The 16,310-nt window shown below is 40.0% G+C and overlaps 1 long non-coding RNA gene across 1 annotated transcript; it reads left to right on the forward strand.

Annotated features, from left to right (window-relative positions):
- Positions 1-2,469: 2,469 nt before the first annotated feature.
- Positions 2,470-4,284, forward strand: LOC149207781 (uncharacterized). The gene is made up of 3 exons (XR_016252044.1): positions 2,470-2,877; positions 3,016-3,321; positions 3,976-4,284. It is a non-coding gene; the product is annotated as an uncharacterized LOC149207781 (long non-coding RNA).
- The last annotated feature ends 12,026 nt before the right edge of the window (positions 4,285-16,310 follow it).

The raw sequence follows: 16,310 nt of genomic DNA on the forward strand, positions 1-16,310 counted from the left end.
GTAAACCCAGCTCAGTGAATTCTCAGGTGAAAACAGAGTAAATGTTTTGTTGAATGTATTTTTGTGGTGAATCCCTCTCAGCAAAGAGGATGAATATGTATCAGGCATATATCTTAATGAATAGAAATGTTTTTATGGTGTTGAAATACTCTGTTCCTCAGTAAATTTTTTTAAAGCTTCCCTGTGCACAAAAGATCCTAGAAAGGTGAAACAGAGCATTGCCTCTGTGTGGTTGAATTTTTGTTTTTGGTATTTTCCCATCAAAAATACTCAGAGCTTGGATTTTTTCCCTAGTTTACCAATGAAACAAGAAAGGCTGCATCGCAGCTAGTCCCTGCTTTGGGGATTTTGTTAGAGAATTTGAGAGTTAAGCCGAATGTCATCCCTTTCCTCCGTTTGGGTGGCCAGCTCTGACTGTCGCTTGAGTAGATCCACAAGACCGTTCACAATATGACTACCAGATTTCGGGTCAAGTGCGGGGCTTCGCTGAGCAGAGATGGGGTAAAGCGACCGGTGAACGAGCTCCTACATATAGATATCGTGGTCATGTGGGGCGAAGTTGTCATTATAGAATGTTTTTGCTGCTTTTATGTGAGGCTAGGGCACTCCTTTACATAGTTTGCTGCCTCCCATGCTTCTACTATAAAATTAGCAGAGCAGTCAAAAATCAACGCAGCAAATAACAGGATCAGCCATTCATAATTTAGCTCCATGAACTATAACATGCATTGGCATTTCCCAGACATCCGTGCACAGGTTTTAAGCCAACTCATATTTTCATTTATATAAACCCTGAGTAGTGCTCCTGATATTCAGAGTTCTGTTCATTTCATGGATGTGTCTTATAATGAGTTTTCGCTCAAGAGGGTTTGAATATAATTGTCTTCTGTCTACAACTCAGTGACAGAGAGGCATGAGAATCGTGCTTTGCGTATCATGACCCTGAGCACTACAATATGCGAGAAGGTTGTAATTGTAATCGTTTGTTGGAACGTCGTAGCTAGTTGTGTCGCACATTGAAATGGGTAGGATTGGAAAACTATTGATTTCAGAGAAATTTTCTCTCACTGAAGCTCATTGTGACCCTAGATGGTCGGCTCTCCAGAATTGGTCATTTTCCACAATGAAACCCACCCTTACACGTCTTATTCAATTTTGGAAGAGGTGTTTGCGATGTTTGGGAGTAGTGTTCACGAGTGTGTGGGTGGCAGTATTCTTTAGGATTTCAGGTTATTTGGCCTGTAATGGGAGTATTCATTTGGGCTTCCTATATTGACCTCAGTGGATGCCATTGACTTATAATTTTTATGCAAATTAATGGATGCTATTAAATTTCAAAGGAATATGCTTCCTCTGAGAGGGGAATGGAGGGTTGCGATTTATAGATCCTCACGTTATAAAATAAATTGCATAAGGAAATAGAATAGCGGCTGCTTCTTTTGAAAATTGGTCGGTTTAGATGGTTTGCTGGGGCGTTGGAATATGTGGGGAAGCTCAGGCCTGCCCATTATGGCACATTTGTCTAGCCTGTCTGCGCACCAGCCTGTTGTAGTTTCATGCTTGTGGAGTTAGTTTGTGGGAAAGCTGACCAGTCAATCGTTATTTCTCTCGAGGGTAAATTTTTGTAATTCTACAATCGCTATTCCTTAAAAAAAAATCATAAAATGACCGTAGCTGTTGAAAAGTTTTTCTCTCTGTTTGTATTCTAACAAACCATCCGAATTATCCGTAGTACATTTTCTGTAGCAGCAAGTGAGCATGAGTAATAATGAATAAGCTAGAATGAACAACTAATAGCATAAAATAACTTTTAGACCTGGATAGACGTTTTTCCATTCCTCTAAATTTCCTGCCATATTTTATTCAATTGCTTTGAACTTGCTGTATCCGTGGGTTAGAATTAGTATTAAATAATCAACGCGAATTGACAGCTATCGGTATAAAAAGAATGTGCAATGAATTCGTATCGAGATACGTGTTCTATTTAACTGAAATTCTTTATATATGTTTTTCTGTTTGCCTTTGTTTTGTGCGCAATAGCTTGGAATGGGTACTAAAGCTTAGACAAGTTTTAACCACTATTGCTTTTATTTCTCAAAATGAAAGCATCATGAAAACTTTTAACAGCGATTAACGTAAGAAGAATGTACAATAGATTCATATCATGATGCAAATTTGTTTCTACACAGACATACTTTTATTTGAAAATCCTTGGAGCGAATAAGGTTGAAATAGGAATGTTTAGGCATAGTCATAACCACTACGACCGAAGCATCGTGAAGGTGGGTGTTAAATGTCGATGACACACTCTGGACCTTCACAGTTGTGATACTTCCAATCTCCATGTGGCATTCGATGGAACCATAACCGGATTCAGGTACGCAAACGTGTCGACAGATCTACAACACTTGCTTTTACGGTTTAGATCGACGGCTTAGAGGGTATTGAGTTCCTTTCGGTGGTAACGACCCACCCCTGCTCCGTCGAGCAGTCTCATTCGCTTCCCCGCTCGTTCTGAGAGTGGCTCTGCAACTGCAACTCTATTTTTGTAGATTAGTTGATATTCGCTGCAATAAATATGGAATATGGAGGCTGAGGGCCACAACTCTGCGTTCAGGTTGCTCGCAGGTCTCAGCTGAAGCCCACCTGCAAATGTCATGTTATTAGTTTGCAAGGAAGGCCAAAGAAGAAAGATCTAAGGAAATATATTAATTCCTCTAACTTGCAAAGCATTTAAGTATTGAAGTTTTAAAGCATGTAATGGAGCTTCCGTTCCCTCTGGCACAGCGGCTTGCTCCTGGTCGAACAAAATGGCTGGTAGGCATTCCGGATTGAGGATTGAGACTGCAAGGTTCGTCGCGTTTAAAAAAAATCAAGGTAATTAATATTTTATCAAAAGGTAATTAATCTTTTTATAATAATCTTGAAATAAGATATATTTTATCCATCCTCTTCCAAAATATTGAAAATATCAACGACGGAAAATAACGTGGGCAGGCATGATGTGTTTTACAGATGAATGGAAAACAAGCAAACAGACACGTAAAGAAGAGGAGCGGTGACAAAATGACACATATCCCCTCGCTCCTCGACACGTTCAATTGCTCTGCGATAACGGATGGAGCGAGGCACAAAAAACTGCTCAAGCTGAGGTGATTTACTCTGACCGCCTACCGCGAACTGCACTGGATTCTCTACCCCTGTCCAAACAGCAGTATCAGCGAAACCTTAGTGATTTCTTCAACCTTAAGAGGGAGATAGATAAGTGACAGAGAAGCAAACAGCAGTATAGATGCGCATTTGCTGTCATATTATCTGCAGGTCAGTAAACTGGTAACTGCATACCTGTTCAATTAATAAAATTGCTTTCTGGTTGGGATGCTGTAGAGTTTATCTTGGATATACAATAGTTTTGTCTAGCCTGTCTGCGCACCAGCAGCAAGTGAGCATGAGTAATAATGAATAAGCTAGAATGAACAACTAATAGCATAAAATAACTTTTAGACCTGGATAGACGTTTTTCCATTCCTCTAAATTTCCTGCCATATTTTATTCAATTGCTTTGAATTTGCTGTATCCGTGGGTTAGAATTAGTATTAAATAATCAACGCGAATTGACAGCTATCGGTATAAAAAGAATGTGCAATGAATTCACAAATTCACTTTGTTTTTTGTTTCTCGCTCTGTTTGTTTTCTAAGTAAACACCAGAATTAGCTGCAATGCATTTCCTGTCAGAATGAGTTTTAATGAATCTGCAAGAATTAACAACGATTACAATAAAATGAATTAATCTACTGCGTTATGATTTTCTATTGCTTTGAATTTTTTCTGTCAATATGTTTTATAGTGAATATTAAATAATCAACGAGAATCGACAGCTATTACGACAAAAAGAATGTGCAGAAAATTCATATCCAGATACGTGTTGTTGTATTTAACTGAATTTCCTTATACATGCTTTTCTGTTTCTGCAGTGTGCTTTGGAAAGAGTACTAAACCTGCGGCCAGCTTTAACTAATAGAATTAGTAAAGAAGTCTGCCTGAAATCCCGTCTGAGCCATGTGGGCATGGACGCGTTTACCATCTGCAAGGGCTTTCTCCTTGAAACATCCGTACAGCAAAGAAGTATAAACAGAGGAGTCACACTGGTCAATAGTATTGAGAATTTGCAGCGCTTCATTGCACACTGCTCTTAGTTCCTCACTCATTGATGATGCGAGTTGCAGAAAGAATCCAGACCTACTTGCATAAAGAAGCCAGAGAAGCTAGCGTAAATACTACGAGCAACTGAACATGAACAGAACATGCAGACACCGAATCAACATGCAGACACCGAAGCATGCAGCATGCAGTAACCGATCGCAACAAGTGGCAACTTCAGCTACTTATAAATTAGTGTAATCCGCATCATAAGTTTTCTTAACATTAAATGTTGCAAATTAATGCTAACGCAAAGATAGCATTACTTCATGCAGCTGTGAAGGATGAATGAGAAAGACCGGTGAAAATGCAAGATAACCTATGCTCCGGCCTCTCCCGCCTCGGGAAGAGGCCAAATAAGATCGCAAAGTCTCAGGTGGAAATGGAACTTAGGTTATCTGGGCACATCGGCGCACAGAGCATTTGCAAACCTTAGCATAATCACCGAATAACCCCCGGCAGCGACTAAGAACTAATGCTATATCCCACCCGAACGATTACTATAGTCCCTGCCGAATGCCAGATGGCAGGGACTAATAAAAGGTAAATGGTGGTTGTAAACGAATGCAAATTTATCATTAATCAATATAACTCGATGCTTCAATACCAAACAATTCCAATATAAAATCAGGCATCAATGTCTCAAACAATGAACAGAACACGTCTAATACCATTCTAGCTGTATTCAAAATTATTTCTGGACCCCAGTTTTTTCATGCGATTGAGCTTTCATATTCCTGCCAACAAAAGCACTCTGTTCACCTTTGTGAAATACTAACCAGCATATCTTTATAGTTTAACTAAAAGTAATTCAAATACAAAAAACAAAATCCGCCTCTGTCGTACGTCTTGCACATGGAAAATGATCTTGCAGTGGCAAGCCAATGGCGGGTATACTATTACTAAAACATAAAACACGAGTCAATGGCGGGTATACTATTACTAAAACATAAAACACGAGTCAGTTTGAATGCATGAGGATGAGCGCATTGAGAACATCTTCACTCTGTCTGCCAAACACACTAATGCATGCCTCCCTTGCCTGGTCTGATGCAAGTCGTGCATTAATTGCTTCATTTTCATCCGCCATCCAATGCCGGAAATTCTTTAACTTCCCTGCTGCCATGGCCAGATTTAGTACGTTTCCGGGCACGGTGCTATGAATAGCCTCCATAAGTTTCTCACTGGAAGGAAAGAAGCCTCTCAACATTGTGGATAGGAGGTATGCAGACGAAAATGATGCAAGAATCCAGAGCTTCTCTTCTTTTCAAAACATGGGAACTCTGGATGATCTGTTCTTTTGACAAAGGCTTTGCAAATTTTGGCTGTTCCAGAAGATCTATATGGTTCAACATTTGATGAGATCTCCCAGTAATCAATTCATTTTCTTTGTCATACAATTGCTCAAACCTTACCGTAACTATAGGGTCCAGAGATTTCCTTAAAGAGTGCTCCTAAATGCATCTCCTACACTTGCACTTAAAACCCCAGTTCTTGCACTTGGCTTGGCACTACAACAGGGGAAGAAGGTATCAAAGTAATGAAAAATGATCTCCCCTCCTGATGGGCTTGGAAGCATGTATAAACATGGAATTTCCGACTACCAGCCAGAGTCTGTTATATTTCCGTTCTCGCAGACCAAGTCCGGCTTCCTTTATTTTCGATTTTGAAACAAACGTCTCTACGCCTTCATCGAATGAGTTCAGTCTTACAATTTCCCGAATACGGTTAACATCCACCTGCAAAATTTCATTTTTTACTTCTTGGCCGGCAAGGATTTGATCATCCGTCTTAAACAGATCTATGGCAGGAACCTAAAGGTTGCTGGGCGTAGAGGAATAGAATAAAGTATAAATTTGACTAAGAAATCTCTACGATTTCCTGGCAGCACACTGCCGGGTTGTTCATTTTACGCCTGTTGTCCACTTGAAACAAGTTGACAGAGATGCTCTTACAAGAAACTGGGACGATGTTGCTTACCAGCAAGAGCTGCCCGGTCCTTATTTCTTGGGTGGCATAGAGTCCTCAGCAGCGGCTGTCTTTGGTCATCCTGATCTCCACAGAACCCACGAAATCGGTCACTCTCAGAGGAGAAGATGCACGTCCGAGAAGATAGTCGAAGATGTCATACTTGCCATTCAGGCTCTGGGCCTACAGAGTCTTGGCCTGGTGAAGGGCGTCTTGTATTTCGTTCCTATCGATTACTTTTCTCCTCCAAATTACGACTATCTCAAAGGTAAACAAAATCATGGAAATGAGAGAGAAAATGAACAGAAGTTAATCAACCAACAGATAATGCAGACTATTTCAGCAAGAGGCAGAAAATTCCGCTAGGGGAGTGCCTGATGAAACTTCTAGGTATGGACGGGCTCATCTCCTAGACTGCTATGAGAGTGGATACCAGACCAAGGATAACAAAATATTTGTGTGCCAATTTGAAATCTAAATCGTTTAGGGTTTCAATTAATTTCGGAAAAATTGGGTACCATTGCCAATTTCAAATAGTGAATGGGGAGGTTTGAAATCCTAAAAGATGAGGTGGCATTGAGATTCAAATTGCATTAACTAACTGATGTGATAGAAGTACCAATTATGGAGCTGTGTGGGCCAGAGCGATTAAATCGAGTCACTGAAGTTGAAACCGTAAACCTTACCTGCCTGAAGGACGATGCCTATGTATGGGTATGCATATTAAAAAGGCCATACACCAAGCATTAAATACCCTATAGAATAGGAAATATTGGTTGCTCGATCCGCCTACCTATTCAGGGTGTTCCCCTGCCCCACGCGTGGCATTGTTAGCACCCGTTTCCATACTGGCAGGTAAACGTGCGAAATTGACATTCAAACATATTCAAACATCCCACATCCGATTAATCGGGCGTTTTCCTCTACCCACATTCATCCTCCCCACACGGAACCCTGGCTACAACCAGACGAACCTCACATGCAACAAAAATCTGTCGAGCCCTCGCCGCTAATAGCACACCACCTTGCTACCTACAGAGACGCATTGAGGTATTTGAATCCCTCTCTACCCGGGTTAGCTTGCTGTCATCTCATTAATTTTGCTCGGTTTAGGGTAATTTGCGGTACAAAACCCATGTGAAGCTTCACGCAACTCCCAACGCATTGGTCTGTAACTTTTTTTTTTACAGAAGAAAAAGATAAAAATCAAACTTTGAATTAAAAGGAGGAGTTGCAGTGCACAGGTGTGTACGGCACCTGGGAGACTGCACTCAAACAAAGAGGAGACTCTCTCTCACGTTCACTCTACATCACATCAAATGAATATTACAATATTAAATACATCACTGAAAAATAAGTAGTTGTAAACAACCTCCTAAACTCTAGGAACTAATCCTAAACTAAAGAGAAGGAGATACGTTACAACCATATAACCATTTCTCCATTATTTTTAACTCCCCCCCTTAATGAAGAAAGGGTTATTCTGCACTCCTAACATCCCTCTAAATAACTCAAACTTTACTCGCCCTAGAAGCTTGGTAAAAATGTCAGCTAAATTATCACAAGTATCACAATACTCCACACATATTTCTTTTGACTGTATCTTTTCTCGAACAAAATGAAACTGAGTGTCAATATGTTTAGTATTTTTATGGAAAATTGGATTGTATGCAAGCTTTATTGTGCTCTGGTTGTCAGTTTTGATATTGGTTGCTTCTTTCTGTCCTTCTCCTGCATCACTAAGCAATCTCCTCAACCAGAGAGCTTCGCATGTAGTTGCACACAAGGCCTGGTACTCAGCTTCACATGATGATAATGCTACAATACTTTGCTTTTTTCTACTCCACGAAATAACCCCGGATCCAATACTAAATGCGTAACCTGTGATTGATCTTCGATCATCCGGGTTACCTGCCCAATCAAAATCTGAATAACCTGCTAAAGTAACATAAAAAATGTCAGTGTATAAAATACCATAATTACAAGTACCACTAAGGTAACTCAACACACATTTTGCTGCAATCCAGTGACTTTCAAGTGGTCTGGACATAAACTGGCTCATCACACTAACAGAATATGTCAGATCAGGTCTAGTTGTCGTGAGATATATCAAACATCCCACTAGTTGTCTATACAAAGTGGCATCCACCTATTTTGTGCCATCATCACTACTTAACTTGAGGTTCTGTTGCAATGGTGTTGCTGATGTTTTACACTGTTCCATTCTGAATCTTTCCAACAGGGTTTTGGCATACTTTCCTTGAGTTAGAAAAGTTTGACCAGAATCTTTCCACACCTCCAAACCTAGGATATAATGAAGATCTCCAAGGTCTTTCATTTCAAATACCTGTGACATTTGCTGCTTGATTTCTTTGATCAAATTATTTGCATTTCCTGTTATAATCATGTCATCCACATACAAAGAAATCAAAATGATTTGCCTTAGTTTATTTATCTTGGTATATAGGTTTGGGTCGTTGAGGCTCCTATGAAAACCATGCTGTATAAAAAATGAATCAATTTTCTCATACCATGACCTGGGTGCTTGTTTCAAACCATAAAGTGCCTTATGCAATTTACACACTAAATGCTCCTTCCCCTTTTTCACAAAACCAGGAGGCTGTACTAAATAAATTTCTTCCTTTAATTCTCCATTCAGAAATGCAGACTTAACATCTAGCTGGTGTAGCTTCCATTTATGTTTTGTTGCTAAAGAGATTAGCATTCTAATTGTATTTAGTTTAGCTATAGGGGCAAAGGTGTCATCGAAATCTATGCCTTGTTGCTGTGAATAACCCTTTGCTACCAGTCTAGATTTGAATTTTTCTACACTCCCATCTGCATTTATCTTAGGTTTATATAGCCACTTACAACCTATAGGGGTTTTCCTTCAGGCAACTCAACTAAATCCCAAGTATGATTTCTATATATTGATTCAATTTCCTCATGCATTGTAGCCCTCCATTCATATGATTTACTTGCTTCTTCGTAATTTGAAGGTTCTACAATGTTTAAAATTTTTGACATTAAAGCATAGCCTTTCAATCTTTCAGGTAGTCTAGTCTTCCTACATAATCTTCTAGGTAGAGGACTTACCTCAACTTTATCTATTTCAGCACTTTCCGGGCCTGCATCATCACTTATTACATTATCTGCTGCTACTTCTTCTTGTTTCTGCTCCTGCTCCTGCTCTTCATCTTCGTCACTGTTCATCTCTATCAGCAATGGAATGTGGTTGTCACTATTAGAGTCTTCCTTTCCATCTTCAGTCTGTTCATGAAAAATAACATCTCTGCTTGCAAAAACTTTATGAGTCACAGGATTATATAACTTGTATGCCTTATACTCTGTGCCATATCCTACAAATATACATTTCAAGGCTTTGGGGTCTAACTTCTTTCTATCTGCTTTTGGTATATGAGCATAAGCTTTAGATCCAAATATTCTTAGATGACTAACTGCTGGTTTGAGTCCAAACAATGCTTCAAAGGGGGTTTTGAAGCCTAGACATTTAGTAGGACTCCTATTCTTTAAATAAATAGCAGTATTAATGGCTTCTGCCCAAAGACCATTTGATATACCTTTACCTTGAAGCATACTTCTGGCACACTCCACAAGAATTCTGTTCTTGTGTTCTGCTACTCCATTCTGCTGTGGAGTGTGTGGCACTGTGAATTGCTGCATAATCCCATGCTGCTTGCAGAAGTTCATGAACTCTCCTAACCTGTATTCTCCCCCTTGGTCTGAGCGGAGAATCTTTATCCTCTTTCCTGTTTGGTTCTCTATCATAGATTTGAACTCTTTAAAGTACCGAAAGGATTGACTCTTTTTACTTAAGAAATACACCCATGAAAACCTAGTGCAGTCATCTGTAAACAACAAAAAATAATATGCACCTCCTAGGGACCTAGTTTGCATAGGTCCACAAATATCTATATGCACTAGTTCTAGGATGTCTCTCTCCTTTCTGTTGGCATGCAAAGGGAACTCTTCTCTATGCATTTTCCCTAATGCACATCCATCACGTTCTAGCTTAACATTATGAAAAACAGGGAGTCCTTCGACCATACCTTTCTTCTAAAGTAAGATGAGGTCTTGCAAATTGAGATGTCCAAATCTCTGATGCCAGAGATTTTCGACTGTTGATCTAGCTGCAACCATTGCTTGTCATGGCATACTCTTTGCATCCAATCTGTAACCCCACGTGCACTCCTGTTGCAACTGTTTCCATCTGGCTATCCTTAATGACACAACCATTCTTAAAGAATTGCACCTGCATGTCCTGGTCTGTAATCATTGAGACAGAGATCAAGTTTTTCTTAATTCCTGGAACATATAATACATTTTTAAGCTGTTTAATGTCGCCACTAGGTAGCTTCACAGGAATATCTCCACTTCCTTTGATCTCATACCCACTGTCATCTCCTAGATAAATTTTTGATCCACATGCAGATTCTTCAAGAAATTCAAAATAGTCCTTCTTACCGGTCATGTGTGAGGATGCGCCAGAGTCGACATACCATATGTCATCCTCATCTCCCTTTGATGCTGAAAGAGCACAATCGACTGTGAATAGTTGAAGATCATGGCTGTGGTCCTCCTCTTCTCCAGCAAAACAACCCTGATGTTTCCTCTGTTTGCCTCTTCTTTCATCCGCCTGCCTCTTATAGCATTCTTTAATCTGATGACCAAGTTTCCCACAATAAAAACATCTCTTAACATAATTATCAGTCATACCTCTGAATTGTCTCTTTTGAAAAGAGTTGGCCCCCTTCTGCTGCTGCTGCTACAATTGCTGGTGATGATGTTGGTGCTGGTGCTACTTTTCTCTGTACTGTCGCCTCTTCACCATCAGAGCTAGGTCATTTCTCTGAGTTTTCAGATTTTGTCTTCGCTCCTCCTCCTGGAGCAGAATCACTCTCAGCTCATCAAATGAAGGGGATTTATCCCTCGCTGATAGTCCTGTGATGAATGTCTGATATTCATCCGTCATTCTGTTCAATGTGAGTGTAACTAGATCTGAGTCAGACACTTTTTCTCCAATAGCTCCCAGTTTGTCTTTTAGATCCTTGACTCTGGCCATGAATCCACCAACGGACTCATTCTCGTCCATCTTCAATGCAAACAACTTTCCCTTAAGTGCCAAAACACGATTTGTATTCTGAGTCTCATACAGGCTCTTGATCGTTGTCCATATATCAGCGACTAACTTGGAATCTCTGATATGTGGGATAATATTGTCCTTAACGGACATCTTCAGTATAACTTTTGCTTTCATTTCTCTTTTATCCCAGTCTTGTTCTTGGGTCGCTGTTCCAGATTTCGACTCATTTCCCTCAACGATCACCCATGCATTTACGCTCTACAGCAAAGTTTGCATTTTGAATTTTCAGCTGGAGAAATTCGTTCCATCGAGTTCGCCAGACTCGTGGAGGTATGATTCTATACTGTTGTTCATTTTCGCCCAACTGAACACTCCAATCGGCCACCACCAGGCAAGTGCGATCTGCTTCCACCGAACAGATCAGGAACTTCACTGTGCCACCATCAGGCAAGTCCGATCTGCTGCCACCGAAAAGATCAGGGACTTCACTGTGCCACCACCGGGCAAAACCGATCTACTACCACCGAACAGATCAACAAGCAAGATCTAACACGCCACCACCAGGCAAAGGCGATCTGCTTCCACCGAACAGATCAAGGAGCTGCACTGTGCCACCATTGGGCAAAAAATCGATCTGCTTCCACCGAGCAGATCACAAAGCTCTGATTCGCCACCATCGGACAGGTCCGATCTGCTACCTCCGAGCGGATCACGGAACACCAATTCGCCACCACCGGGCAGGTCCGATCCAAGCGGATCAAGGAACCTCAATTTACCACCACCAGGCAAATCAAATCTGCTACCATCGAGCAGAAATCTCTACGTGCCACCACCGGGCAACTCCGATCTGCAATGCAGATTTCTAGAGAGAAAGAGGTTGGCTCTATGGCGCTCTGAACAGCTACAAATCCGCGCCAATTGCAGAAAAGAAAAATTTACGGTGTCCACGAAAATTGGCGCACTTAACAGCCACGGATCCATGCCAATTCAGTTATAATTTCGTTGGCGTGCATATCAGCCCCAAACCTGCGCCAATGGGTGCCTCTGTTCTTTAAAAAATCGCGCATTTCTATTTTATTCTGGATTGGCGCGACTGTCTTCAAAAAATCTGCGCCAATTGCTCAACCCTTTCTTTGGCTCAAAGATGATCAGTCATCTGAGACCCTTCGCTCCAAGTGTTACTATAGTTCCAACTGATCACACAGACACATTTACATGCACTCCTACCACTACAGAAATGTAACTAATGATAATCCTTAAAATAAAATAAAATTGGAGGCTACCTTTATCCTAAGCTCTGATACCAAGATAAAAATCAAACTTTGAATTAAAAGGAGTTGCAGCTCACAGGTGTGTATGGCTCATGGGACACTGCACTCAAACAAAGAGGAGAATCTCTCTCACGTTCACTCTACATCACATCAAATGAATATTCCAATATTAAATACATCACTGAAAAATAGGTAGTTGTAAACAACCTCCTAAACTCTAGGAACTAATCCTAAACTAAGGAGATATGTTACAACCATATAACCATTTCTCCATTATTTTTAACTGAAAAAGCATTATAAAGATTATATTATGTATATGAAAATACAGAGCCGATATGTACAATATTCTGGAGGATCATATCCATGGATTTACCCTTGAACCTGAGGGATGATAGAATAGAGCATCATATTCATTTGGGGGCATTTAAACATAGCAAAATTTTTAGACTATCCGGCTGATCAGAAAGACTGAAGGATATAGTGTACCAAATATATTGTCCATATAGCAAAAACAGAATTTCTGCAAGCATTTATGTGTCGGGCATAGAGAAAGGTTGGATCTCGTATGCGCAGGAATCCATCATGATGACCAGATACCAAATACCGATTGGAGAGTGCAACCCTTTTTTTGATAGAACATCCGCTTGCTCATTTTGGTTGCGCTTAATATGAGCAATAGGGAAAGTGACAGAGTCCCATAGAGATCCAATCCTATTCAGCCATCCTGAAAGGATATCGTTTGATATTTTCTGCTTTCCATTCACGTGGTCTATAATAGTTTTCGAGTCCCCATATACATACATAGGACCAATATCCATGAAAGAGCAGAAGATGAGCAGTCCATGCAGGGCCATGGCCTCTGCCTTGTTATTAGAACCTTTACCACCATTCCAGAAAATAGAAAAATGGTGATCCTTTGAAAAAGCTATGAAAACTCCGCAAGCGCAAATGCCATCCTTTGCCGCACCATCAAAGTGTGCTCTTGGATATAATAGCGGCAGTGGAGCAGAGGGAGCCATATGCTGAATTTTCTGCTGAGGCATGTTTTGAAGGAAGGAGAAATAATACGAGATAATCTTGTCTATAATACTTCCAAAGACCTCACTGTTGTTTTGAAAGATTTTATTGTTTCGCCATTTCCATATGAACCAAATAGTAATCATAGGAATGGAACGCCAGTCAGGTCTAAGAGCACCCCACCATTCGAAGGCTTCTTTTATAGAAAGATGTGAAGCAAACGGAAAGCCAAAGAAAGAAGCCAGATTCCTCCAGATAAGCTGAGTCTGAGGGCAGAGTAGAAACATATGCAGGTTATTTTCTGAATTGTCTAGGCAGATCAGGCAAATCGATGGACCCTGCCAGTGCCTTTTTTGTAAATTGTTCCATGAGAGATTTCTATTATGATATACGAGCCATGAAAATAGAATGATTTTCATTGGGCAGCTGACCTTCCATAGGGTGAAAGGAAAGATATTCCGTGAGGGCTCCCTGTGCTGCACTAACAGTGATAAGTATATATCTCTTACCTGGATATTGGACGATCCCTTCTTAGCCTGCCACACTAAATAATCTCTATCTGCATTTTTGAAAAAACCCGCATTCTTCATATTCCAAATGATGTTGTTCCATTGGGTAGCCAGGACACCATCAATGCCCAGATCTCGATCTGATTTCCATATCGGGATGGCATTCTTCCAACCTTCGATAACCTGAGCCCAGAAAAATATACCCTTTTGATGGAGAAATCTGAGAAGCTGAGGGTCAATATTTGGATCCAGATCAATTCCCATGATGGCATCCAGCCCAATCAGGATATTGTTGCCATTTTGAAATTTCCATATAATATTCCTGCGGAAAAAAGGCAGAATTTTATGAAAGCTTCTCCAAATCGCTGAGCCTTGTGAGGGCCAAGAGAGGCCACTCCTGTACCAGTAGGATATATCTTCGTTCCCAAGGTATTTCGATTTGATAATATGACTCCATAAGTTCGTCCCGAAGATCGCCCGCCACAGAGATTTACATAGGAGGGCTTTTCCAAATATGCGGAGATTCATGATGCCCCAGCCCCCAAGTCTTTTGGGAAGAGAGATGAAGTCCAGCCTTGAGAGGTGATATTTACTTCTTTCCTTACTGCCGCCCCAGATGAAGGAAGCCATTAAGCTGTTTAATTTATTTATTATAGATGATGGGATATAAAACAAATGAGCCCAGTATACACTGATTTGAGCCAAAACCGCCTGAGATAAAACCGTTCTGCCTGCAAGTGATAAGCATTTACATTCCCATCCTTGAATCCTCTTATAAAATCTGTTAATGATCCATGACCAGTCCAAAGAATTGTATCCTGAGGGCTTAAGATGATATCCCAAATATTTTAGCCCGTCCTTAATGGAGGCCGCCTGAATATTGAAAAGCTGGGAGATATATACCATTTCTCCATGTTCATCCTTACCAAAGTGGAAAGAGGATTTGCTTTCATTGACATAGAGACCAGTGGCTCTTTGAAATAGCAGAATAATTTCATGCATAATATGCCAGGTGAACCAAGTACGCATATTGATATTTCTATAATAGGCATGGCAGATACCAAAAAAGGAGTTTGATATTGAAACTGCGCTTAGCTGATGAGACTAATTACTCTGAGTACTATTTATTCCTTTGATCAATTAACAAGGGTTGATATTGAAATTGCGCTTAAATGATGAGACTAATTATTCTGACTACTCTTTATTCCTTCGATCAATTAACGCTTAAATTTGGAGTTTGGGCCATATATGAGAGCATGGACTTTTCAAGTTTTCTTTATTTATGAAAATGGTGGTCCCAACTCATTGGTCTCTAATTTATTTAAATTAAAAGGGAAATAAGCCTATTTTAAATCCCTTAACTTTTCACACTGGAAAGATTGAGAGATTAAAGGCTATGATCTTAACTATCTCTTAAAGGGGTCAGATCTGTCCAGAGCACTGAAGTAGTATGGTAACTGTCCAGTCCAGAGTATTCAAATAATTCAGATTCTTGAAGTATTAAGTTCGTTGAATAAATATCCATTTTTTTAAAAGCATAATTCAATATTTTGGTTAGAATTGTCAGGGGAAGTAAGTAATTCACTATGCCAATCATTACTTTTGAATTATTCACAGGGGAGTCATGATTCTATCTATTACTTCGCTATTCTACTTCACTATTCCAACCAGGAAGTAACACAATTATGATTAAGATATATCCCCACTTTAGTGATCTGATTAAAACTTTTAAGGATTCTAATATAACTTCACCATTCAATGTTCTCGTTAGAATTTTTCAAGGAAGCAAGGATTCAAATATAACTTCACTATTCTAATCAAGAAATAACACTATTCTAACTAAGCTTCCCACCTATTTCTTCACCATTCCAACCAAGAAGTAACACTATTCTGGTCAAGATTTTTCCTGACTAGGATTCCCTAGGTTGGAGAGGGCTCCCTTGCCTTTTTGGTATTCCAACCAGAATTACCAAGGATGCATGGTCCCCTTGCCTTTTTGGTAGCTTTGGTTTTCCATAATGAAATCAATTTATTCAAATTCACATAGTTTTTCCCCAGAGAACTCCATCAAAACCTCTACACCCACAAACTCCATGAAATCATTCTCAAATCCATTATAGTTTCTTGATGCCAAGAAATATAACCCAAATCCTATTTATGATGTTCCTTGCCAAATATCAAAGGAAGCAATACAAAATCCTCCAGGAAACTTTAGATTATTAGTTCACACAGATTCTAAT

The sequence above is a fragment of the Pinus tabuliformis genome, chromosome 1_2 (genome assembly GCF_031772625.1).
Source record: "Pinus tabuliformis cultivar Carrire ecotype Pingquan chromosome 1_2, CPIR1, whole genome shotgun sequence".
Classification (NCBI taxonomy): domain Eukaryota; kingdom Viridiplantae; phylum Streptophyta; class Pinopsida; order Pinales; family Pinaceae; genus Pinus; species Pinus tabuliformis.